General features: G+C 48.5%; 1 protein-coding gene and 1 pseudogene across 1 annotated transcript in view; both read left to right on the forward strand.

Annotated features, from left to right (window-relative positions):
- Nucleotides 1–1,038: 1,038 nt before the first annotated feature.
- On the forward strand, nt 1,039–1,606 carry LOC103215968 (peptidyl-prolyl cis-trans isomerase A pseudogene; annotated as a pseudogene).
- A 19,695-nt stretch (nt 1,607–21,301) lies between these two features.
- The window catches only part of DUSP29 (dual specificity phosphatase 29), a 33,736-nt gene continuing 27,415 nt past the window's right edge, over nt 21,302–27,622 (forward strand). The window contains exon 1 of the mRNA XM_073019040.1: nt 21,302–21,401. The gene's annotated coding sequence lies outside the window, so the exon portion shown is untranslated. The remainder of the gene's footprint in view (nt 21,402–27,622) is intronic.

Raw genomic sequence — 27,622 nt, forward strand, 5'->3', positions numbered from 1 at the left:
AAACCCTCTCTCTACTAAAAATACAAAAATTAGCGGGGCGTGGTGGCGCATATCTGTAGTTCCAGCTACTTGGGAGGCTGAGACACAAGAATCGCTTGAACCTGGGAGGCAGAGGCTGCAGTGAGCCAAGATTGCACCACTGTATTTCAGCCTGGGTGACAGAGCGAGACTTGGTCTCCAAAAAATAAATAAATAAAAGTAAAACTTTAAAGAGGCTATATTACAAATAATCTTGCTTAAGAAAAAAGGTAATGATGACTCAGTTGGTAGTATTTAGATCAAATGACCGTGTTGAAGAGAAGCTAAGCTAGTGAGTCATACTCGCCATCATTTCTTTCACTCTTCACAATCCTGTAGGGTGGGTCGTGTGAATACCATTTTATGGGTGAGAACACAGGCACAGGGAGATTAGGCCTGAACAGCAGCTAGTAGTGATTGAGAACTTTATTATCTACCCGTGCCTTAGTCAGTCAGGGTAGGCCAATGGCTCAGACAGCCCCAAAACCTCATTGACTTAAATTCAACAATAGTTTTATTTATTGATTAATATTTTTATTTTTGAGATAGCGTATCACTCTGTTGCCCAGACTGGGGTGTAGTGGTACGATCACAGCTCACTGCAACCTCGACTTTCTGGGCTCAAGGGGTCCTCCCACCTCAGCCTCCTAAGTAGTTGGGACCACAGGCACATGCCACCATGAGCGGCTGATTTTTTGTAGAGACAGGGTCTCCCTATGTTACCACACTTGTGCCAAACTCCTGGGCTCAAGCGATCCTCCCGCCTTGGCCTCCCAAAGTGCTGGGATGACAGGCATGAGCCACTGCGCCTGGCCAGGCCATGCTTTATTTTTTATTCACAACACAGGTTGATGGAGGGCTAGGAGAGTGAGCATGGAGGAATGGAGGCCAGGTCTACCACTCCTGCTCAAGTTCCATGGGTCAGAACCAGTCACGTGGCCACACCTAAATGCAGGGGAAGTCGGGAAATAGTCTAGGGTGGTGCCTAAAAAGAAGAGGAAACTGCAGATATTGGTGATCATGAGCTTTCTACAGCAGGCATTAAAAAACACAAAAACAGGCTTTGCAGATGCCACCGCCACTGCCGGGAGCCCTGTACCATCAGCCACGGTCAACCCCACCGTGTTCTTCGACATCGCCGCGAGCCCTTAGGCTGTGTCTCCTTCGAGTTGTTTGCAGACAAATTTCCAAAGACAGCAGAAAACTTTTGTGCTCTGAGCACTGGAGAGAAAGGATTTGGTTGCAAGGGTTCCTGCTTTCACAGAATTATTCCAGGGTTTATGTGTCAGAGTGGTGACTTCATACACCATAATGGCACTGGTGGCGAGTCCATCTACGGGGAGAAATTTGATGACGAGAACTTCATCCTAAAGCAGACAGGTCCTGGCATCTTGTCCATGGCAAATGCTGGACCCAACATAAAGAGTTCCCAGTTTTTCATCTGCACTGCCAAGACTGAGTGGTTGGATGGCGAGAGTGTGGCCCTTGGCAAGGTGAAAGAAGGCATGAATATTGTGGAGGCCATGGAGGGTCCAGGAATGGCAGGACCAGCAAGAGGATCAGCAGTGCTGACTGTAGACAGCTCTAGTAAGTTTGACTTGTGCTTTATCTTCACCACCGGACCATTCCTTCTGTAACTCAGGAGAGCACTCGCCACCCCATTTGCTCACAGTATCCTATTATCTTTGTGCTCTTGCTGCAGTTCCCTTTGGGTTACATGTTTTCCTTTTTCCCTTCCATGCCTAGCTGGATTGCAGAGTTGAGTTAAGTTTATGATTATGAAATAAAAACTAAATACCAAAAAAAACAAAATATATACATACACATACACACGTGTAATGTATATGTATTTATAATTTTTACATTTGTATTAATTTAGAAATTATATATATGTATATATAATTAAACTCTCATAAACCCTAAGAGGTAGCTATTGTTGTTATTCCCTTTCTACAGATAAGAAAACTGAGGCTTAAAGAGCTTAAGTAAACTTCTCGGGTCACTTAGCTAGCAGGGTAGAATCATGCGACCAACTCGGTCAGTGAACCTGTGTTCTTAAACACTTCCTGAGCCTCCATTCTGGATCGGCCTTAGTGACTTGCTGGCTGGGTGAATTCAGCAGAAGCGGCATTCTGGGGCTTCTGAGGCTGTCATAAGACACTTTGCATCTTCTGCCTGGGTCACTTGGAATATGCTCTCTGGGAATCCTGAGCCACCCTGTGAGAAGCTGGCCTGTGCCCCACTCTGCCATGCTGGAGTGGTCATGGGTAGGCCAACTGGTTGACAGCCTCACTGAGCCCAGACATTAGACATTTGAGTGACCCTTTCTTGGTCACTCCAGACCAGCACGTCTGCCAGTGAAATACCACAGAGTGACCTCTGTCAATGCCACACGGAACAGCAAAATTGTTTACTGAACCCTCCTGAATTACTGACCGAAAATGAGATATCAGAAAATGCTCTTGTTTGGAGTCACTAAGTTTTGGGAGTAGTTTGTTACACATCAGTGGGTAACCAGCACAGGGGCAGAGCCAGGTCTGACCAGCAGCCCTGGCTTGTAGCCACTTCATTAGCCTCCAGAGGAGTGTGTGTGTGTGTGATGAAGGGACAGGGTGGCCACATGCATCTTCCCGTGCTGAGTGCATGGAGATGAGAGGCTGTGTGTCTCCAGAGGAATGAAGATGGCAATAGAGCCCCACTGGAGATCAGGAAAGATGTTAGGGGCCCAAGGGGGATATTGGTGGGAAAGGCCTTGAGATGGGGAGGGTGGAGAGGCTACCAGAAATAAAAACTTTCCTTGCTCCTCATCCATACCCCCAGCTCTTTCCTAAGCTCCAGCTACCCTACCTTCCTCCCAGGGCAATAAACTTCTGCTGAGAGTCCCGAGACCTCCTTCCTGCCCTCGGCAAGGCCTTCTGGGGGTTCTGCTGGCCTCTAGCTCAGAGCCAGGCCTTGATGGCTGACTCCTCTGCTTTCTGCCCTGGGGTGGGGAGGCCAGCTGCAGTGTGGACTCTGTAGCCAGGGAGGCCTTGGGGGAAACCTGGTTGCGGAAAACTCAAGGGGAACTGTCCCACCCCATGATGTCCTCCCCAGGTACTGCCCTCCCTACCAAGCAGGAGGAACCGCCACCATTGTTCTCCTTTGCCTCAGATCACTCTGCTTTTCTCAGCTCATTCCCCCAGGTGTCTGCATTCATCTCCTCATCTGTGCTTCCTGAGCCTATGATGTCAGGTCAGCCTGGTCTCTCTCCTTGGGAGCTGCTAGCATTTCCCCTCCTCTGAGATTTTCTGCACTCTGGCTGCTACTTCAGAGCCTTCCATCAGCCCATTCTTACCCCACCCCCACCCTCACCCTCCTGCTCCCTCCTCAGAACCCTTCCCCTTTCACACCTGTGCAGGTGTTCGGGCTTTGCCTCCTGGACTCTCTGAGCCTGTGAAGAGGCTCCTGGGACCCATGATTAGGACCCCATCAGACTAGGCTTGTGGGCTGCAGCTTAGTGACAGTGATTGCTAGGACCATCCTGACTTCGATAGTGATTATGAGGGAGGGCCCAGGATCAGGGGCATACTCTAAAAGGAGTGCTGAAGAAGGCATCACTTCACTTGAGTGATGAACTTGCAGGCAGCAGTGCTAAGGGGGAAGCTTGGGAGTGGGATGAAGGGGCTTTTCGGGTTCCTTCTCAGCCATGCCACATGAATATGAATGAGCACTCTGTCCAGCCTGTGCAAGGCACCCACCGTGCCAGCACCCCTTTCTGAGGGATTCCTGGCCTCACAAACTCTTTACAGGGTGGACCTGTTGTCCTAGCCAGAGATGGCTGCATCAGGATGGGCCCTGTTAAAAAAAAAAAAAAAAATTAGTGATGCTTTTTAAAGCACAGAAAGGAAGACTTCAGGACCAGCGAGATGGGTGTGGGGACCACGGCAGTGGGGTTTTGCAGCAGGAAGAAGAGATTGGACTCAACTCTGAATACAGCATGGGAAAGCGGGAATTTATAGACAATGAGAGGGGTAGAATTAGTGGAAGGAAAATTACCAAGAGGAAATATCAGGACTAAGAGGCTATTGGCTAAACCAGCCTAACAGGATTTTTGCTGAAAACAGGCCAGGATGGCTGGATATCACCTGAAGAAGGGTGGATGAGGAGATATGATCAGATATGCAGGGGAGCAGGGGCAGGGAGGAGTTCCTGATAAACGGACTTAGCAGGGTTGTTGCTAAAACTTGATTTTACCAGGAAGTGCACAGATGGGTCTAGGAGAAGGTTAGGGAGCCTGACTGAAGTTGGTCAAGCCAAGAATCTTTGTCTGGAGCTGGGTAACGACTTCTACTTGCCTCCCAATATTCATTTTCCCCTTTACTTTGGCAAAGAGCCTTGAGTGTTAGCTGGGTGGCCGTGAACCCAGCTAAAGTAGAACATCTCCCAGTCTCCTTGCAGGTGTGACCAAGTGACTACATTCTGGCCGATGAGATGTAAGTGGAATTCTTGTGTGGAACTTCTGAAAAGTCTCTTTAAAAGGGAAAGTCTAGGCCGAGGCGGGTAGATCACCTGAGGTCAGGAGTTCAAGACCAGCCTGGCCAACATGATGAAACCCTGTCTTCACTAAAAGCACGAAAATTAGCCGGCCATGGTAGTGGGTGCCTGTAGTCCCAGCTACTAGGGAGTCTGAGGCAGAAGAATTGTTTGAACCCTGGAGGGGGAGGTTGCAGTAAACTGAGATGGTGCCACTGTACTCCAGCCTGGGCGACAGAGGGAGAATCCATCTCAAAAAACAAAAACAAACAAAAAAACCCTCCATGGTGCTGTCTGGAGTATGAATGTGAGTGCAGGGCTCCCTGCTCATCCTGGACCGCCTCTGCCCTCCAAATGAGAGAGAAATGATTATCTGGTTTAAGCCACCATTTTTCAAGTCTCCGTTACTTACCCCAAACCTATTCTTAACCATTCTGTCTCCTGACCCACAGGTAGCCAGAGACCTGTGAAGCCCTTTCATGTAAGAGCTGCCATTGACAGGATGGAGGATTGCCCACCCAATGAGGCACTCTCTGGGAGAGTTTGAATGGGAGATGGAGTCAGAGATGGCAGGTTGGGTGGGGAGGGGCCTGCAGAGAGAGATCAGGAAGCAGGAGCCAGGAAGGCAGCAGAAAGAAGTCACCAAGAATCAGAGGCAGGCAGCTGCAGCCACAGGAACCTCAGAGCCAAAGCAAAGGAGAGCCGAGTCCCTGTAACTAGAGTGCTGGGAGGCAGAGCAGTCTGCACTTGAGAACTCATGCAGAGCCGGCCAGGGAGCCACGGGCCATGCCGGGAGGCACTCCCATTGCCCAGCAGAGTCCTTGCTCTTAAGTGTGTTACTCATGAATCTTTGAGGTCACCTGAGTGGGGGTCCACCTTGTGGCATCTGAAAGAACTTCATCATTCACTTATTGAAACTTGATCAGACCACGGGCACCACCTGAAGAGAGGGAGCACCTTTGGGAGGATGGCAGGTCAATGGATCCAAGTCTGTCCCAGAAATGGGCACCACACAGAGGTATGTGGCCCAATCTCACTCACTCTCCATCCAGCGTTGTCCCTCTTGAAAAGCGGAGACATGTCTTCAGCAAGGAGATCGTAATACACCCCGCCACCTGCACACCGCCACCACCAAGCTGCACCACTGCCTGGGGCAGGAACTGAAAGGTAGGAAGAACCAGGCCTTGGACGCGAGTGGACTTGGGTTTTCACTGCGACTCCTCCTGAGACTAGGAGCTGCGACCAGGAACTGCGACCATCCTGTGACCAGCTGTGTGAGCCTGAGGAGATATTGAACTCCTCTGAGCTTCAGGTTCCTCAAGTGTCAAAGTGAGCAGGATTAACAGCCTTGCGCAGCCCTGCTGGGAGGGTGGAAATAATGAAGCAGCTCAGTGCCTGGCACACAGTAGGCGCTCAGTACAAGCTTGAGCATCCCTCCTTCTGCAGAGACAACCAAGGGCACAGAAGGAAGACCTGTATCTCCAATTCCTGAGTGGGCGGTGGGAGGGCTCGTCACACAGACCACAAGAGAGGTTGTCTTTGCCTGCAGCTTCTCAGAACAGCAGTAGTGGGGAGGTGCGTGGGTGAGGCAGGAGGACATAACAGGGCCGTTACAGTCAGCCAGTTTCTAAAAGACCCTCATCTGGCTTTACTTCACATTCTTTTAAATATATGTATATGATTTACAAACTTTTGCCAAGCAGTTTCACAGAGATAACAGGCTCTGCATTCTATTATAGATTTCCTAACTATGGTTGTCAACTTCCATTAGGATATTAGACTGTCATGACAAGCACAGCCCTCCTACGTAACACTCAGATTCTCCAACTACTACAGTATTTGCTTAATGAAAAGATTCTTGCAGGCTCTCCAGAATCCCTACTGATCTTTATTCTGATCCTTAATTTAGAGAAAAGGAGAGAAAAGTAAAATGCCTTACACGAAACCTCCTCACTTTTTCAACAAAGACTCTGGTGTGGTCTGGCCAAAGTATATGTATGTTCATACATGCACACACACACACACATGCATGCACGCCTGAAGCAGGCTTATGAGAAAAATCTGGAGTGTCTTGGAATTTTTTTTTCAATTATAGCTCAATAAAAATGTCCTCATAAAATCCTAGGTAAGCAATTGCTTTGCCTACAGGATGGGGCTACCCACAACCCAGGGAACTCTGCCTGGTGTGATTAGGGGAGGAAGGGCAGAAAGCCAGAGTTGATTTCTCCATCCTACCCCCCAACCCCACCCTCCTCACACACAACAGACATAATGGGCTCCTCTAAGGAACTGAGAATAGCCCATGCTAGGGGGGAAGGTAGGGGGAAATCTCCTTCTTTCTGAAGCCTGTCTAAGTCTGTCCAGCCAAGAGGCCAGAAGGCGGTAAGCCCTGTATCAAGCATAATATTTTGAAAATACTGAATGGCTGTGCTTTTCATTCCTCTCCCTGACAATTAAGTTCTCTAGAAGTAAGGTTGCCAGATAAAATACAGGACACCCAGTTAAATTCGAGTTTCAGATAAGCAACAGATAATTTTTAAACATAAATTTGTCCCAAAGAAGCATGGGACAACTTACATTAAAAATGTATTTGTAGGCCGGTGCAGTGGCTCATGCCTGTAATCCCAGCACTTTGGGAGACCGAGGTGGGAGGATCACTTGAGACTAGGAGTTCAAGACCAGCCTGGGCAACAAAGTGAGACTCCCATCTTTACAAAATATAAAGGAAAAAAGTAGCCAGGTGTGGTGGCGCATGCCTGTAGTCCTAGCTACTCAGGAGGCTGAGGTGGGAGGATTGCTTGAGCCTGAGAGGTCGAGGCTGCAGTCAGCTGTGATCATGTGTAGGGTCCAGCCCCACAGGGTTGGTGGGTTTTTCTCCCCGTGTGCAGAGACAAGAGATTGTAGAAATAAAGACACAAGACAAAGAGATAAAAGAAAAGACAGCTGGTCCCGGGGGACCACTACCACCAAGACACGGAGACCGGCAGTGGCTCTGAACGCCAGGCTGCGCTGACATTCACTGGACACAAGACAAAGGGGCAGGGTAAGGAGTGTGAGCCATCTCCAGTGATAGGTAAGGTCACGTGGGCCACGCGTCCACCGGACAGGGGGCCTCTCCCTGCCTGGCAGCCGAGGCAGAGAGAAAGAGAGGAGAGAGAGAGAGACAGCTTACGCCATTATTTCTGCATATCAGAGACTTTTAGTACTTTCACTAATTTGCTACTGTTACCTAAAAGGGAGAGCCAGGTGTATAGGATGGAACATGAAGGCAGACTAGGAGCATGACCACTGAAGCACAGCGTCACAGGGAGATGGTCAGGCCTCCGGATAACTGCTGGCGGGCCTGATGTCAGGCCTTCCACAAGAGGTGGAGTAGAGTCTTCTTTAAACTCCCCCAGGGAGAGGGAGACTCCCTTTCCCGGTCCACTAAGTAGCGGGTGTTTTTCCTTGACACTGACGCTACCGCTAGACCACGGTCTGCTTGGCAACAGGTGTCCTCCCAGATGCTGGCATTACCACTAGACCAAGGAGCCCTCTAGTGGCCCTGTCCAGGCGTGACAGAAGGCTCACACTTGTCTTCTGGTCACACTTCTCACTATGTCCCCTCAGCTCCTATCTCTGTATGGCCTGGCCCTTCCTAGGTTACAATTGTAGAGCAAGGATTATTATAATATTGGAATAAAGAGTAATTGCTACAAACTAATGATTAATGTATTCATATATAATCATATCTATTATGGATATCTAGTATGACTATTTTTATTTTATATATTTTATTATACTGGAACAGCTCGTGCCCTCGATCTTTTGCCTCGGCACCTGGGTGACTTGCCGCCCACAATCATGCCACTGCATTCCAGCCTGGGTGACAGAGCAAGACCCTATCTCAAAACACGAAAAACAAAAACCCATTTATTTGTAAATCTTTCAACCCTACCTGGAACTCATTTTGTCATTATTGTCTCAGAAAAATGGGAAAGGAAGACCACATCCAGTAGGAGGAGGCCAAGAGGAGAAGATATTCTGGTAAGAAAGGAAGAGAAAGAGGATGCTTGAAGAAGACGGGAGGTGAGGAGGGGCAGCGACAGAGGTCTACGAAGGGTGACCTCCCTTCTCTAAGACAGTGTCCCAAATGTAGGTGGGGGTGCCATATAGAACGAGGAAGACACTGAAAGAGGGGGACTTTGCTCTTTACTCAGGCTTCTAGAAGATCATTTTGCACCAACATAGGTGTGCAACAGTCAGACTCAAGGTGCCCACAGCATCAAGACCTTCTTACCATCTTGCTTCTTGCAATAAACCATGATGTCATCCATAATACATCTTGGGCAGGAGAAGGGAATTTGAAGTGCTTGAGGTGTTGTTTGTTTGTTTGTTGTTGTTGTTAAGACAGGGTCTCATTGCTAGACAGGCTGGAGTGCAGTGGTGCGTTCACTGCTCACTGCAACTTCAACCTTCTGGGCTCAAGCGATCCACCCACCTCAGTCTTCTGAGTAGCTGGAACTACAGGCGTGTACCACTAGAACTGGCTGGTTTGTTTTGTTTTGTTTTGTTTTTTGAGACGGAGTTTCGATCTGTCACCCAGGTTGGAGTGCAGTGGCGTGATCTCTTCTCACTGCAAGCTCTGCCTCCCGGGTTCATGCCATTCTCCTGCCTCAGCCTCCCGAGTAGCTGGGACTACAGGCGCCTGCCACCAAGCCCGGCAAATTTTTTTTGTATTTTTAGTAGAGACGGGGTTTCACCGTGTTAGCCAGGATGGTCTCGATCTCCTGACCTCGTGATCTTCCCATCTCAGCCTCCCAAAGTGCTGGGATTACAGGCGTGAGCCACTGCGCCCGGCCTGGCTTTTTATATTTGTTTTTTGTTTGTTTGTTTGTTTTTTGTTTTTGTAGAGATGTTGCCCAGATTGGTCTTGAACTCCTGGCCTCAAGTGATCCTCCCACCTTGGCTTCCCAAAGTGTTGAGGTTATAGACATGAGTCATAGCACCCGGCCCCCTTGAGCTTTTAACTGCGAAGGGACTGTGGCATTATCATTTAGTAATTTAAAGGTTGTCAGTTCCCAGCAGGGTGGGGCCGGTCATGTGGGGAAAGGTAGAAGAGCCAAAGAAAAATAGACACCTCACATTCTTTGCATATCCCAGTGGAAAGAATAGCAGCAACATGAGGGCAGTGCACAGCATCTCTTGTTGGTACTTTTCACTCAGATTCTAGTGTACTTTTCAGCTCGTAATAGGTAATGGGTCACTATCTGCTGTACAGGAATGGGTAGAGGGAGTGAGTTTTTCACTGGTTTCAAGCCCAACTGCAGCCATGAGGGTCTCTCAGGTTCCTGGGTCATGCCTGTAGACATCCTTCCCTCCTGAAACTGGCCTCAGGGACAGTCCCAGACCTTGTGTCCAGACCCCGAAGTAGTGAGTTGCTTTGCTAACCCAACCCACCAGCGTCTTGTGGGAAAAGCTACAGCAGCGGGATTAGAAAGTCTTTCTTAAAACAACAATGGTTATGTGCTAGGGCCTGTGTTAAGCATTGTGTATTATTTCATTTATTCTTGAACATACAAACCCCTCAAAGTCAAAATCATCAGACAATCCTTTATAATCCACCATCAAAATATATCCAGAATCTGATTCAGGTCTCACAATCTCTGCTGCTACCACCCTTGACCAAGGCAACTAGCAACTCTTGCCTGGACATCTAGAATAACCTCCTCACTAGTGTCCCAGCCTCTACTTTTGTTCGCTGTATTCCATTCTCCACAAACCAGAATGTTCTTTTTCAAATGCAAATCAGAGCGTATAAGCATCGCTCCCTAGAATAAACTCCAAATTCTTTACCTTGGCCTACAGGGCCCTATGGGATCTTCGCCCTCATCTGCTAACTCATACCCTGTCTCACTCTATTCCAGCTGCATTGGCCTTTCAACGCATAAGGGCACCAGCCAGTTGTTGTAACAGAGACTCCAGAATACAGTGGCTTAAACAGACAGCTGCTTATTTCTCCCTCATGTCACTGTAGAGAGGTAGGTGGGCAGTCTAGACTGGTAAGGTGACTTGGCTCCACAAGGTCATGCAGGGACCCAGCTTCCTTCCACCTTGTTGCTCTGCTGTCCCTGAGAATGTTGTCTTTATCTGCTGGATTGAAGCTGGGGCACAGCCACATCTGTATCCCATGGATTTCCACTGTTGCTACTTCCTGGGTGCTGCAGCATTCCTTGTTTATTCCCTTAACCCTGTTCACACTCCATAAGTAGTCCCTTCATTAATATTTTATTGTTTTAAAGAAACCCTGGTGAATTCTGTTCCTTGCTGGTTCCCGACCAGTACAGGATTCTCTGCACAATTTATCAAAATCAACCCCTTCCTAAAACTGAGCTCAGTCCAGCCTATACATTATCATCTTTTTTCTCTTCAAGATAAAGCCCCTGAAATTTAACTGGGGTTGGCTCAAGGTACCTGTCATGACGAAACTATCATGGGTTGGCTGGGTGTGGTGGCTCGCACCTGTAATCTCAGGAGGTGTAATGAAAATTACACCTGTAATTCTGGGAAGCTGAGAGGGATGATTGCTTGAGGCCGGGAGTTCAAGACTAGCCTGGGCCACAAAGTGAGACCCTGTCTCTACAAAAAATTAAAAAACAAAAAACGAAAAACAAAACAAAACAAAAAACCACTTAGCCAGGCATGGGGTGCACATCAGTAGTCCTAGCTCCTGGGGAGGCTAAGGCAGGAGGATTGTTTGAGCCCAGGAGTTCAGGGCTGCCATGAGCTCTGATCACACTACTGCACCTTATCCTGGGCAACAGAGCGAGACCCTGTCTCTAAAAACAAACAAACAAAAAACCAAAGAATCACGGATTGGCTAATGTCTATCTCTGAACAAAAGACCCATGGCAGTTTGGAATACTATCACTCCTGTACAAGTATTTGACTTGTTGAGTGCCCACTGGGTTCATGGATGACTAGCACATTATCACAGGACACTCCCATCCAGTGCCAAACTGGCCACTTCCGAGCAGTCTTTATGGACTCTCCCGGCTCTATGGGACAGCCCTTCCCCGTGTGCACCCCCAGCACAGCCCACATCCACTAAGCCACCAGCCTGTGCTCAGGAGTCCATTTCCTCACCAGACTGTGAGTTCACCCTGGACAGGTCCCGATTTCCTGCCTCCCTGGCCTGCTGGCTGCTTCTAGAACAGGGCCTGGACACAGAGTAGGGCCTCACCTGGGTCAACTGCTGAATCCACGAAGAGATTTCAGCCCCCATTCGTTTGTCAATTTAATCCTCTTTAGGGATTTCTTAGTCCAATCAGAGCTAAGACAATGAACCAGAGTTGAGGGAAAGGAAGGAAAAGCACAGGAGTGACTGGCACAGATTGGTTGCTTAGGACAAGCCAAGAGCTTTATATGCATTTTCTTATTCAATCTGCACCATAATGCTAGAGGTGGATCCTGTTACTGTTCCTGTTATGCCCAACGTAAAGAGAGATGAGCTTGGAGAAGTTAAGGAATTTGCAAAAGCTCAGAGGTAAGTGGGAGAGGCAGGATTTGAACTCAATTCCTTACGTTTTGAAAGTGCACGTCCTTTACTCCTCTGCTCTCCTGCCTCCCCGACGCAAGCAATCACCCTGTCAATCCTCATCAGTGTCACTTTGATGCACTAACAGGCCGTGAAGAGGAAACAGCCATCTATCTGTAAAATAAACAAGTTTTGGCATGCAGACAGAGGTGCTAATAGAGACACAATTGACCGATTTGCTGATATCACTGACAGGCCTGAGTAAAGCATTCATCCCTTGGGAAAGGCAGAATTTGGTGAGGACCCCTACCCATAGCCCCTGCTATGGGTCCTAAGTGCTTCAGAGCCCCCCAGCAGAAGACTGACAGCAGCTTTCCCAGTGTTTTGACAGCCAGGGAGAGAAACAGAGGTATCAATTTCAGAGAAATATCCTTGGCCCTTAGGCCTCCTCGCCAAACACAATGTCCTCACATAGCTCAGCCATCAGAGTCAAAAGTGACAGCTTCACAGCAAATGTGGCCAGGCCAGCTGCCGGCAAACTACTTCGAGAGCCACTGAAACCTCCAAAGGCACCCACACCTAGACTTTAGGAACTGTGGTCAACCCAGGTGGGGCAGGAGGGAAGGTCTGTAAACACCTGAGGAAATTGGTCCTCCTGGTGGGAAGAAGGTAGGTCAGGCCTGGGCGGAGGACAAATGGAAGTTCCCACTCCATAGTCCCATAGTCCCATCACCACACTGACTTGTCCCATTATCAATGATCTAGACCTGGGCTGTCCAGCATGGGGGCCACCAGCACTGCAGGGCTGCTAAGCTCTTGAAAGATGGCTGGTCCAAACTGAAATGTGCTGTAAGTATAAAATACAGATTTCAAAGACACTGTGAAATAAAACATGATGTCAAATATCTAGTTTTTCATATTGATTACATGTTGAAATAATATTTGGGACAGATTTTGCAAAATGTATTATTTATTTATTTGTTCGTTTTTGAGACAGAGTTTGCCCAGGCTGGAGAGCAATGGCATGATCTCGGCTCACTGCAACCTCTGCCTCCCGGGTTCAAGTGATTCTCCTGCCTCAGCCTCCTGCATAGCAGAGATTATAGGCATGCGCCACCACGCCTGGCTAATTTTTTATTTTTAATAGAGATGGGATTTCTCCATGTTGGTCATGGCTGGTCTCAAACTCCTGATCTCAGGTGATCTGCCCACCTCGGCTTCCCAAAGTGCTGGGATTACAAGCATAAGCCACCATGCTTGGCCTTGTAAAATGTATTGTTAAAATTAATTTTACCTGTTTAATTTGTATTATTAAAATTAATTTCACCTGTTTAATTTAGGTTTTCTTTTCTTTCTTTCTTTCCTTTTTTTTTTTTTTTGGAGATAGAGTCTCACTATGTTGCCCAGGCTGGACTCGAACTCTGGGCTCTAGTGATCCTTCCACCTCAGCCTCACAAGTAGCTGGGATTACAGGCATGTGCCACTATGCCTGGCTCTTTTTACGCTTTTGAATGTGCCTACTAAAAAATTTAAAATTGTATACACGGCTTGCATTATATTTCTATTGGACAGTGCTGCTCTGAAGGATCAAAAACAAAATGACTCATTGAATTCAAAGTGAAAAAAAGAATGAACATATTCTTTATCAGAACCAAATTAGGCCGGGCATGGTGGCTCACACCTGTAATCCCAGCAGCTGGGTGGATTGCTTGGGCTTAGGAGTTTGAGACCAGCCTGGGCAATATGGTGAAACCCCGTCTCTACATAAAGATGCAAACAAAAATTAGCCAGGCATGGTGCTGCACAGATGTAGTCCTAGCTACTCGGGAGGCTGAGGTGGGAGAATTGCTTAAGCCCAGGTGATGGAGGTTGCAGTGAGCTAAGATTGCGCCACTGCACTCCAGCCTGAGTAATAGAGCAAGACTCTGTCTCAAGAAAAACAACAACAACAGCAAAAAACCAAATTAAATAAAAACAATAAAAACCGAAAATTATTTTCATATAATTTTCAAGAGTGCTTTTCTTTCTAGGCTATTCAATGTTTCTATTAAAAATAAAAAGAAATATAATCATTGACTATCAAAGTTTTAAGATAAAATTATCTAAATGAACCTGAAAATCTTAACTCACTTTTTTGAAAACTTTGTTAAATTTCACAGAATTTTGTTATAGGCTGGGTGTGGTGACTCATGCCTGTAATCCCAGCACTTTGGGAAGCCAAGGTGGGAGGGTTGCTTGAGGCCAAGAGTTCAAGGCCAGCCTTAGCTGGGCGTGGTGGTGCACAGATGTGGCCCCAGCTACTTGGGAGGCTGAGGTGGGGGGATCGACTGAACCAGGGAGGTCGAGGCTGCAGTGAGTTATGATCACACTATTGCACTCCAGCCTGGGTGATAGAATGAGACCCTATCTCAACAAATATAAATAAATAAATAAAATATTATACAAATGAAACTATTTTCAAGTCTAGTAGCCAATGTAAAGAATTGTCATTATGCGTTAACACTCATTATATCTAGACCTATGTATATATGCTTTAAAGAACACTGTGGGGCCGGGTGTAGTGGCTCACACCTGTAATCCCAGCACTTTGGGAGGCCAAGGCGGGTGGATCACTTGAGATCAGAAGTTCGAGACCAGCTTGGCCAACATGGTGAAACCCCATCTCACAAATTAGCTGGACATGGTGGCGGGCGCCTGTAATCCCAGCTATTTGGGAGGTTGAGGCAGGAGAATCATTTGAACCCGGGAAGCGGAGGTTGCGGTGAGCCACGATCATGCCATTGCACTCCAGCCTGGGCAACAGGAGCCAAACTCTGTCTCACCAAAAAAACAAAAAACAAAAAACAAAACCACTATGAACTGTGTAATATACCAAAATATTTATCAGCTATTGCAACTGTCAGAATACCATGCTAATTCTGGAGCGCCCCCAGAACTGTGAAGTGAAACAGACATTATGACGCTTAGCGCTACCAGGTCCTTTATACTATCTGAGTAGATGTACTTGACAAGTAGAATAAGCTCCCTTTCTTCACCGGGAAGCCGTTTCACAGCTCAAATCCTCCTAGTACTCCAAAGCAGTGTCCACCTCCAAGGTCAGTGGCAGCACGGCCCACCAACCTTCATGCAATTCAGGTTTAGTTACCTTTGGTTTTGAGGACACAGAGCAAGACAAAGGGAAAAGCATTCTCTGTGGCCTGTGGATGGTTTTAGTTACAAAAGTGGGTAGAGTTACAGTCACACTTTGCCAGTGCTGAAAGCCAGATCCCAAGAGAACAAAGCACCTACATATTCTTCTTCTTTTTTTTTTTTTTGAGACGGAGTCTCTCTCTGTCTCCCAGGCTGGAGTGCAATGGCGCAATCTCGGCTCACTGCAACCTCTGCCTCCCGGGTTCAAGCAATTATCTTGCCTCAGCCTCTCCAATAGCTGGAATTACAGGCACGTGCAACCACGCCCGGATAATTTTTGTATTTTTTAGTAGAGATGAGGTTTCACCATGTTGGCCAAGCTGGTCTCGAACTCCTGACCTCAGGTGACCCACCTGCCTCAGCCTCTCAAAGTGCTGTGATTACAGGCATAAGCCACCATGTTCGGCCACATATTCTTATTTTAAATGTGTATACAACAAAATATACTCTTCTTGGTAAGCAGGTTTATTGAGAAATGCATATAGTTCTGTATATACCTTCATGAGCAAGATTACAGAACAGTTCCAGCACATCCAGAATTTTTTGTTTGTTTGTTTGTTTGTTTTGTTTTGTTTTGGTAGGGACAGGGTTTGCTATATTGCCCAGGCTGGTCTCGAACTCCTGGCCTCAAGTGATCCTCCCACCTCAACCTCCCAAAGACCTTGGGATTACAGGTGTGAGCCACTGTGTCCTGCCCTGAAATTATTACCAGCACTGGGTATTGCCAGTTTCCTGTTTGTTTGTTTGTTTGTTTTTAGCCACTCTAATAGGTGTGTCGCAGTTTCTCACTGTGTTTGTGTTTGTAACCTGTGGGTCGTCTAAAAAAACACAAGGACAGGGATTCTTATTTCTAGGGTCTAATGATGGTACTGTTTAGAAGAGTTAAAAAAATTCCCCTCTTGGCCTGGCGCGGTGGCTCACACCTGTAATCCCAGCACTTTGGGAGGCCAAGGTGGGTGGATCACTTGAGGTCAGGAGCTCGAGACCAGCCTGGCCAATATGGTGAAACCCCATCTCTATTAAAAATATAAAAAATTAGCCAGGCATGGTGGCACGTGCTGGTAATCCCAGCTACTTGGGAGGCCGAGGTGGGAGGAGGATGGCTTGAACCCAATAGGTTGAGACTGCAGTGAGCCGAGATTGCGCCACTGCACTTCAGCCTGAGTGACAAAGACTCTGTCCCAAAAAAACTAAAAAAAACCTCCCCTCTTGAATAGGGGACTTCTCCAGGACAATGCCTGGGTGAGCCTGTTGGATAAGAGTGGAGGCACCCTAGGCTTAGTCTGCCTGGGAGGTTGAGACCAAGAGGGAGCTGAGCTGCTCTGCATGGCAATAGGAGGACGCTCGAACCTGTTGAGGCACTCGGCTCTTGAGAGGAGGTGAGAGATGACAAATGAAGAAAAAGGAAGGCTGTGACAATCGCATGTACAGAGAGGAGCTTCATGAACACAGTAGTACACAGGAAGTCCTTGGAGATGCGGCCCAGCCAATACTTTTCAAAGAATGGGGAGGCTGAACCTTGAATGTGGAGTCATCTCCCGCTCTGTGCTGCAATCCCTCTGCCTCACACAATCCCTTGGGCGAGTGATGGAGGAATAATAGAAGACAGTGGTGTCAAGCTCGGAATGAGGTTGCAGGAGTGAGAGGCCAGAGGGTGCCAGCGAAGGTGGAGGGGCCACGGCAGAACTGACTATGGAGAAATGAGAGCCATCCTACTCTTCCTTTCCTGGGGGAAAACAGTCCTCTGAGATGTTGGAGAGGGCTTTGGACTTCCTGCAGAACATGGGCCTCAGTTTCTCTTGCTTTGCTTTGTTTTTTTAATATGAAGGAAGACAGAGCCCTCTGGGAGAGCGGCAGACTTACAGCCATTGGATCTGGCTTCTGGGTGGGCAGGAAGGCCTCTCCCCTGGGCTCCATCCAGCTGGACTCGGCCTCCATACATATTCGGGTATCCACAGGGCACTAAGAGCCTCTGGATCTTCTGAACCCAGAAAAGTTTGGGTTCAGGATGGCAAACTTCATATGTTAGTATCCCCTGTTGGCTACTGGTTTCAAACTCTTGACCTCAAGTGATCTGCCCGCCTCGGACTCCCAAAGTGCTGGGATTACAGGTGTGAGCCACTGCACCCAACCAGTAACAGTTGTTTCTACAGGATGATGCTTGACCTGCACGAGTAGAGCTTGCTTTTTCACAGAATCCTGGGAAATCTCCTTGGAGTTGGGAACAACTGGACACATCTCTCAGTCCAGCTGATGCTTACCTGGCTCGCTCCCATCTCGATGGGATGGTGTGTTTGCTTCATCTACATGAGGCAGCTCTTGGGGTATCTGCCAAAGTCCAGGTTCTGCCCTTGGGGTTGTGCAGAGAATGTTGGTGTTTCCCCTTAGCTCCTCAAAGACTGATCAGGTGTCCTCTACCACCACCACCACCCTTTTCTGAGAAAACCTTCCCAGGTCTTCCTTCAGTTCCCCATAATAAATGATGAATTATTTTTTTAACCCTTCTCTATCCTTGTCACCCTCTTTTGGCCTGTTTTAGTGTGTGAAGGATTAGAGGATGGGCCATCAGTCTTCTGGTTAACCACATTTAGGGTCTACTCTACTGGAGGTGATAATCCAACAACCCACCAAATTCTCCTCTTGACTGCATGTAAATTAAGTCATTGAAGGTTTCCTAGATGGTGTGAAATAGTCTTTCTCTCTCTCAGTCATCTAGCTAGCTCAGATGTCTTTAGATATTTTATTTTTGCCCCCTGCTGAACCTACATCTTCAGAGCTCCCTCTTGCTTCCTCAGCCCTTGACTGGGGCTGGGGCTGGGGCTGCCCCCCAGGCTTTCAGCTAAGAAGAAATCTTTCTTCTCTACCTTGGCAATTCCAGCATCTCTGACTCCCTTAGTTCTCGGGGTAAGTGCAGAAGGGCCTTTCGACCCTGCTGTTTTGACTCCAGCACTTGACAGCAGGGACATTTGGACTCTGACATTCTGACTTCATTGTACACTCAGATTCTGTGTATTTGCCTTGGGAATTTTCCTCACACCAAGAAATCAATAAAAGCTAAGTCACTTAGCAATGAATAGTACTAGTAGAAATAATCACTATAAATAAAACTGGCAGTAGCTAATGTAGCAAATTGTGAGGAAGATATTTGATTTGCCGAATAAAGTTGCAGAGGACAATATAATGACCTCAGTGCAAGAAGATCGTGTTAAATGAAAGATGTGGGAGCCTGGTGCCTCCTTCCCTACTTCTCTCAGTCCTTCACATACTAAAGCATGCCCCAGAGAGTGTGACAAGGATGGGTATGGATGGAGAACCACGTTATTTATTATAAGGAACTGTAGCAAGCCCTGGGAAGATTTTACTAGAAAATTAGGGGAGACTGGGCAGGATTTTGCCCCTAAGTATTAAAAAGGGGGGCTACATTGGTAGGGCTTGGTGGGAGGGATCCCATTCAGGAATCCCAAAGAATGCTGGAGCCGTTGAGGAGGGAGGTTGACAGAAGAAAGGGCCAAGAAAAGAGACCTGAGAATGACTGTTAACATTATATATATATATACACATATATACACACACATATATATACATATATATGTGTGTGTGTGTGTGTGTGTGTATGTGTATGTGTGTGTGTGTGTGTGTATATATATATATATATAGAGAGAGAGAGAGAGAGAAAGAGAGAGAGAGAGAGAGTCTTGCTTTGTCACCCAGACTGGAGGGCACAATCTTGGCTCACTGCAGACTGTTAAATATTCCAATACCACTAAATTCTTTATCTCATTCAGTCCTCGTAGCAACGTAAGAGGAGGGCATTATGATTATTATCCCCACTGAAGTCCAGCATGGTTGGGTGCTTGCTGGGGTCTCACTGGAAGCCATATAGCACAAACTCTGCCCAAGCTTAGAGTCTTTCTCAGAGTTTCATTGATCACCCTGTGTGATGTGGCATCCATTCCATTGGCCTCCCAGAGATGGTTCCACAAATTATCAGAAAAGACTGGAATAGAGAGCTCTTCCCATGCTGGGCGCCCTGGCCCTCCCATGGGATCCGTGCCAGTGGGCAAACCTCCCCTGTTCTAGCTGTTCTGGGACAGGGCTCAGGGCAGGGCCTGTAGACACCTGGCCTCGTCCATCCCAGGAAAACAAAGTTGGAAAATTCCTGTCTGTCCCTGCCCTGGCGGCCACATGTCCTGCCTCTGTGGCTGGATCAGGGACAAGCATGTGAGCTTCAGGTACAGTGCTTCCTAAGTCAAGGGTTTCAGGTCGCACTGGCAAATCATTTTGCAAGCAGATGTCATAGGTCTCCTCTTAGACTGGACGGCACGCAAGGTCAGCGTCAGCAGATCTGACCCTAAAAATAGGCCCTCTGTTGCCAGTCGGGGTGGCTGGGTGTGCAGCTGCCACATGCCCCATGGATCAGAACCTCCTGACCTGGCCAGGCCCCTGAGCACCCAGGTAAGCCTCTTGGGTGGGGAGGCCGGCACCCCTTGGGTTCACCCACGTGTTCTTTGGGGGCCTGGGTGTGGGGATTAGAAGCCCCTTTTCCACCCTGTTCCTGGTGCTGTGGGGAACAGCTGACCTCCTTCTAGTGTGAAAGGTTTCTTACTGTCCTTTTACTAGAGACGCCATGGAATTTTCTCCATTTCCCTTTCTCCAAATCTGAACTTCCAGTTCAATGACCATTTCTAAAGGATAATGGGGTGGATTAAAGCTCATCGAGCCCTTGTGAAGCATTGGATGCATTGTATCATATTTATTCCAACGAGGTTCTACGTTTGTCCATTTAGCCAGTAAAGAGGGAGAAATCTCGGGGGCAAGAGAGAGCGAGGCCCTGGAGTGACTCGGATCCTGTGTAGGGCAGCATCAAAGACAAGAAAGTACTTAAAGTTCCAGGGATGAGAATTCTCCCTGTGTCCCAGGTAACGCAAAAGCATCATTTGGTCAGAGTGACGGGTTTGGAAGCATTTCTCAGTCCTGGTGAGGGGATGGGGTTGGGGATGACGCTGTTGTGGTAGAGATGGGGGGTGGGGCTGGGTCATGAAGATCGGAGCCACTAGTCCAAGAGTGTAGGTGGCACCACGTGTGGGCAGGAGGCGGGATGGGCCTGCGTCTCAGACCTGTGTGGGCAGGAAGCGGGACGGGCCTGCGTCTCAGACCAAGGCTCTCCCGTTAGACCCTGGTGCCCTGTGCTTTGACCCCAGGGGTCCCTTCATGGGCCTGGAACCCAAGAACAGTTGGGCCCGGGGCCTCTGATTGTTCAGGAAAGTGGAAAATGCTCCAGCGAGCAGGAAGAGGGGGCACGAGGAGGATGTCTGGAGAGGTTGCCACACTCACAGCCACCAGCACCTGAGGGTCCCTGGCACTGGATGTTTTTTCTGCTGCTGCCACCTTTAGCCTGTGGTCCCTCCTTGTTCTCGTCATGAGAAAATCATTTGGTCCCACCCACAAATCCAAGGACTCTGACATTAACAAACAACACTTGAAGGGCTTCTGAGCTGAGTGTTTAACAAGGAAGGAGCGTTGGGCATGGAGGCTGGGGTGGGCATGGGGTGGGTCTGAGGAGAGTCAGTGGGAGTGAAGTGGGAAAGGTTCCTTTGTCTCACAGGGCATGCGATGGGGGTGTGGCTCGCCTGTTCAGTACCCAGCTGCTCAGACCTCTAGAGAATCGTACAGACGGGCAGGCTGTGGGGCTCTGACCCCATGGCAGTGTCTAGGGGTGAATGTTTACAGCTGAAGCCCCAGTGGGCGTGTGTTACAGGGTGCTCTTTTAGTTTGCTGTCTATAGGCGGCTTGTGTTAACCGGCTCAATTAGACCTCCTTCCTTATCACAAGGACAGAGGGATTTCTGTATCCCGGGGTTTCTAGCCTTGGTGTATGGGAAGCATCGGATCACATGCAGGCTTGGGGAGAGAGTGCAAGGCTTTGTTGAGTAGAAGTAGCTCTCAGCAGACAGGGGAGCCAGAAGGGAGATGGTTTTTCCCTGGAGTTGGGCCCCTCGGCAGCCGACTCTTCTCCTCCGACCGCTCTGGCCAAACTCCGCATCGTTCGCTGGTCATGGTCTGCAGGCCTGCCAGTGCCTGTCGGCATGATCTTCTGCCGGCGTGCTCTTGACAACCAGCTGCTTGTGTCTTCTTCTGCCTGTGTTCCTCAGGACGTCCAGCCGCTTGTGTGTCTCAGGTTTTTATAGGCACAGGATGGGGGCGTGGCGGGCCAGGGTGGTCTTGGAAAATACAACATTTGGGTGTGAAGGCAGGAGTGCCTGACCTCACCTAGGTCTGTGGGGGTGGAGCCCTAGCCAGGGACCTGCCTTTCTCTATCCAGCACTTCCCGGCCCCCCTCCAGTATCAGGAGCTCACTTGGCTCTGAAGGATCTTCGTGGGCAAAAGCAGATCTGTGCTGAGGGTGAGGAAAGAGTCAGTGGTCCTCTGCATCAGACAAGCTGGAGCCCTTACTGGGGACATTTCAGTCATGGCTGACACCTGGGTTGGGTGGGAACCTGTTCCTGTCTGCAGGTGGCACTCCCATGGCTGTTGTCAACCCCACAGTAGATGAGGAGCTTAGGGGAGGCCCTGAGGCCAGGGGCTGGGCTGTGAGCATTTTCCAGCAGCCCCAGGGAGGCCCAGTTGAGTCCCCCAGGGCGAGGATGAGCAGCCTCCACCAAGCCTTCCCCAGACACTGCGGCCTCGAGGACTGGCAGTGTTTCCTGTGCTGTGTCTGGCACTGTTCCAAGAGCTTTCCTGACAAGCAGGAATCACGTATTCCTCATAATTGCAACAGCTCTATGAGGAGTGGACAGCACAGCCCCATTTCAGATTGGACACAAAGACATAAATACTAAGTGTTTTGCCCAAGGTCATGCAGCCTAGACAGGGGCAGAGGCCAGAACCCAGTGTGCCTCAGAGTCTGGGGGTGCAGCCCCTTTGCCCTGGTGCCCCTCAGTGGGGGTAGAGGCCTGGTGGCATCTCACTCTCCTACTCCTCTCAACCCCTAAACTCCAACCAGGGCCCCTCTCCCAGGGAGGCCTGGCTTGGAAACAGCCGCTCCAGGTTCCCAGGCCAGGAGTCAGCTGTTTGTCCTGTTCGGCCTGATTTCAGAGCAGATAATGTTTTAATTTCCTCTTCTCGTGACCATTCACGTTTCTGGGCCCACCCCTTCCACAGTAATGAGGGGGTCAGATCTCCTAGCAGCCTGACACAGTGACCAGAGACTGACTAGCTGGGGAGAGTCCTTTCTCCTACTCTCTTGCATGTCACGCAGGAGGCGATGGACCCTGTAATCCTCAGGACAATGCTCAGGCTCACATGAGCCCATCTCCACCACAGCCTCCCTACCAAGACCTTCGCCCCGGCCAAACTCCTCCACCCACTCTTTCCTATTCTCTGCTGGGAACACAACTCCCAGTATAGCTGGGAATTCCCCACCCACCCTCCTGGCCACCTCCTTGTCCCTGCTCCCTGAAACCCTCTTTGAGCCCATGCAGAGGTGCCAAGGGCTTAGATGATCTCATTTAATTCAGCAACCAGTGAGGTGAATGTTATCCCCATTTGACAGATGAGGAAGCCGAAGCCCAGGTAGTGAGATTCCAAGGCCCATGAGAGCCGCTTGCTGCAAATTTACATGATTCTGGGCTCCACTCTGGGGAGGGAAGCATACAGAATTGAGAGGCCCAGGCATGCCCTCAGGAACTTATACTTTGTGACCAAGAATATAGTGAAGTATCTGTTGCGGTGGGTTGGGATGTGGGACTGTTGGGTTGAGTCCCATTTGCACCCCTTACTAGCTTAGTGTGTTGTTTCTTAATCTCCCTGACCCTCATTTTTTCATCAGTAAAGTGGAGGCAGTTATTCCCTGTCTAGAAGGTTTCTTACTTTTTTTTTTTTTTAGACAAGGTCTCACTCTGTCACCCAGGCTGGAGTGCAGTGGCGTGATCTTGGCTCACAGCAACCTCCGCCTCTTGGGTTCAAGTGATTCTCATACCTCAGCCTCCCAACTAGCTGGGATTACAGGCATGCACCAACACACCCAGCTCAATTTTTTTTTTTTTTTTTGGTATTTTTAGTAGAGACAGGGTTTCACCATGTTGGCCAGCCCAGTCTCGAACTCCTCACCTCCAATAATCTGCCTGCCTCGGCCTCCCACAGTGCTGGGATTAGGGGTGTGAACCACTGCGCCTGGCCACTATCAAGAAGGTTTTGAGAGTAGATAATCACTGCGCACACAATAAAAGCAACATGATCATTTCTCTGGGTCCAGCCAAGGCCTTGATTTCTCTGCAAGCTTTTGTGGGTGGCAGATTTAAGAGGTGGCAACCTTAGCCCCTCGCCTTCCCAAGGCCCAGAGTGTCCCCTGTGTAGCATCTGAGACAGGACTAGTGACGAATAAGTGGCCTGGACAGGAAGTGGTGGAGCAGCAGGACCATGGTGAGGGCTGCACCTCCCGAGTCTTGCCCTTCCCCGAACAAGGAAGGCTTGTTCTGAGGTGAGGCCCAGTGGGAAATGGTTCCTGTGAAACCGTCTGTGGTGTTTCCACACATCTTCAGAGGGAGCGAAGGCCCAGCTGCTTAGGATTCAGGAACCACAATGGGCCTGGTCAGACGTCATGGTCTGGGTCTCCAGTGCCAGAGCTCACTCTCCCCTGGCCACTCAGGAAAGTCCATCCTAGCCGGCTCCCTTGTCTGAGAAGGAAGCTGAGAGTGGCCTCCAGCCTCCTCAGGGTTTCCGGGAGGCCCGCCTCTGCCAAACCAAGATTGGGGAAATCAATTAGAAGTTCATAAATTACCACCCCAAGCGCTTTGAAACCATTTGAAGAGTTAATCAAACAAGTTCATGACATCAACACCATCAGAGAAGGAACATTAAATTACTTTTAAAATGAAGGCTCTTCTGTATTTTTAATAAAAGGATTTTATATTAATTCACATAATTGCCTCCTGTTAACATACTTGCCAGAATCCAAAAGAAAAAAAAAATCTGTTAAACTTGGAATATGTCGATACATTAGGAATTAAATTATAGGCCACAAAAAATTCCTGGGTTTTTACATCCAAATTTTCATTAAAAAAAAAAAAATCCACTTATTTTATTCCCTAGTTGGGATCATTTTTGTAGATCTAAAATGCATAAAGACAAGCACTGACTTGTACTAAGTTAAAAATATGTACATATTTACATATGGACACTGCTGCCAAATTCTACCCCTCCCCACGTACCCCAGCAGTAGGTATTACTCTCCTAATAGAGTAATTCACCCAACCACAATAACGTTTTTACTCTCCCCCTTCTTTCCAAGCATATCCAAGCCCAACTTGGGTGGTGTGTGGAAGAAACGTGGTACACAGGCAATTAAACACAGACCAGCTTTCCCCATGAGCTCTATGCTTTAGAAACATGAAAATGCAATGGATGTACACACAGGCACAGATACAGAATGCCTTTGAAGGGAGAGGAGGATTTTTCATATTTAGAAGGTTCTCACTCTGTCATCCAGGCTGGAGTGCAGTGGCATGATCATAGCTCACTGCAGCCTCAAACTCCTGGGCTCAAGCGATCCTCCCGCCTCAGTGTCCCAAGTAGCTGGGACCATAGGTGCATGCACCTCCATGGTCAGCTATTTTTTTTTAATCTTTTGTAGAAATGGGGGTCTCATCATCTTGCCCAGGCTGGTCTTGAACTGCTGGAATCAAGCAATCCTCCTGCCTCGGCCTCCTAAAGCACTGGGATTACAGGCCTGAGCCACTGCACCCAGCTTTACTGTATTTTAAAATGCTAAGGTGGTAACTTTTCTGTTATATGTATATAATTTTTTAAAATTTTCTTGTAGAAGGCTGGGCGCAGTGGCTCATGTCTATAATGCCAGCACTTTGGGAAGCTGACGGGGGTGGATCATTTGAGGTCAGGAGTTCAAGACCAGCCTAGCCAACATGGTGAAACCCCGTCTCTACTAAAGATACAAAAATTAGATGGGCATGCCAGCGAGCGCCTGTAATCTCAGCTACTCTGGAGGCAGAGGCAGGAGAATTGCTTGAACCCGGGAGGCAGGGATTGCAGTGAGCCTAGATTGCACCATTGCACTCCAGCCTGGGAGACAAAGTGAGACTCTGTTTCAAAATAAAATAAAAATAAAATAAAATATTTTCTTACAGAGACAGGGTCTCACAATTTTGCCCAGGCTAGTCTTGAATTCTCGGGAGAGGATAATTTTTTAAATGTTTACACTATAAATTGTTCTACTCAGCTAAAAACCTCTAGAAGGCAGAGACCTCCCTGGCCTGGCTCAGCACACCCCTTTCCAATCCCCTCCCATGCTGGCCTGGCCCAGCCCGACCCTACACAGGGACATACACAGTAAAGTTTTGGAGTCAGGGCCAGGCCTAGAGAACGATGCCACTCCCCATCCCTTCTCATGACCCGCCAGAGCACCCCAATGTCAGCTGAGTTAGACTAAGGCCAAGCTAAGCAGAGTCAATGATGCTGGCTCTGACACTGTAAGGGATGGGGTGGGGAGGGGGGCTGCCCTCTTCATCTGAAGTCAGAGGGGAAGGAAGGTCCCCCCTACTCCGAGGTGGATTTACCCCAAGCTTCAGAACCGTGCGCTTGTACCAGCCTCTTCCAAGGCCCTATACCTATTTGGTTTTTTTACTTAAAGAAATTGAGGCTGGCTGCAGTGGCTCATGCCTGTAATCACAGCACTTTGGGAGGCCAAGGCAGGCGGATTGCTTGAGGTCAGGAGTCCGAGACCAGCCTGGCCAACGTGATGAAACCCCATCTCTACTAAAAATACAAAAATTAGCCAGGTGTGGTGGCACACGCCTGTAGTCACATCTACTTGGGAGAGGCTGAGGCAGGAGAATTGCTTGAACCCAGGAGGCAGAGGGTGCAGTGAGCTGAGATTGTACCACTGCACTCCAGCCTGAGTGACAGAGTAAGACTCTGTCTCAAAAAAAAAAAAAAAAAAAAGAAGAAAGAAATTGAATAAGCTTCAAGATCCACAAAACCTAGATTCCTCCTGCTTTCTCAGGAGGCACGGGGGGCTAGGATGACCTTCTGACACCACGGAGGCCTGGCTCTGCCATGGGCAGCCTTGGCGAGGACACAGAGCTGCCTTCAGGGGCTTCCCACTTGACAGGAGGCACTCGGTGCCACTGGAGAGATGTGAGGAGCAGGGTCAGACCTTGTCCCGAGGGTCACCTTCCTGCCTCAGCCTGGGGATTTGGGGCGAGCGTCTACTACATGCAGAACACTTCTAAAATAGAACTTTCATGGAATTTTGTTTTTTTCCCTCCATATGCTCAAGTAAAACATGTCTAGCACAGAAAATTTAGAAAAGATGGTTACTTTAAAAAAAGAAAACAAAAATCACATATAATTTCGTCACCCTAAAACGAGCATGTAGCCAGTGTTAATATTTTGGGGAAATTTATTTTTGTACAAGAAGGGGATGGTTCTGTATTTGCTGCTTCACAAACTTTTGCTTTTTCTCTCCGCCGGCGCCAGCCTCTTTCCCTTTGATTTCTTGGAGTCACCAAGAACATGCCTGTTGTGTGTAACAATTCTGTTGAAGGGTTAGGGTCCCAGTGAGAGGGCTGCCACGGCTATGGGGCACTGCCACGTTGAAGGTTGGGAACCCCCGTTCTCAGTAATCTCGTGGCTGTTCCTCCCCCAGAAACTCCTCACTTGGTGGTCTCTGGCCCCAACTGCTCCTTTCCTCAGCCCTGCCGCAGGGCCCCCTCATACTCCTTCTAGAATGTTCTGGGAAACACAAAGTCTCTTGCTTTATTGTGTAGAACAATTTAGTTCTCTTTGTTTCACTGCACCTCTTTCTGGGCCATGCTGCAGAACTCATCTTTTTCCCATCAAAGGGATCCTCAAATAGGCCAAAGTGGCTCACTTTGTAATTATTTTACTTTATGCCTGTAATCCCAGTGCTTCACGAGGCCAAAGGGGAGATCGCTTGAAGCTAGAAGTTGAGGACAGGCCTGGGCACCATCGCAAGACAGTTGCTACAAAAAAATAATAAAGTAAAATAAAATAATACATAATAATAATAGTAAATTAGCTGGGTGTGGTGGCACATGCCTGCAGTCCTAGCCCCTCAAGAGGCTGAGGTGGGAGGATCCCTTGAACCCGGGAGATTGAGGCTGCAGTGAGCCATGATTGAACCACTGCACCACAGCCTGGGCAACTGAGTGAGGCCTTGTCTCTATGGAAAAATTAAAAAATTCTTAAATTGTGCTTTTTGTTAAGCAAGAAGCCTGTATGTGGCTCTTCAAAATGTTAAGATGGCCGGGCATGGTGGCTCATGCCTGTAATCCCAGCAATTTGGGAGGCCAAGGTGGGTGGATCATTTGAAGTCAGAAGTTCAAGACCAGCCTGGCCAACATGGTGAAAC

This window comes from Chlorocebus sabaeus, chromosome 9 (assembly GCF_047675955.1).
Source record: "Chlorocebus sabaeus isolate Y175 chromosome 9, mChlSab1.0.hap1, whole genome shotgun sequence".
Taxonomy (NCBI): Eukaryota; Metazoa; Chordata; class Mammalia; order Primates; family Cercopithecidae; genus Chlorocebus; species Chlorocebus sabaeus.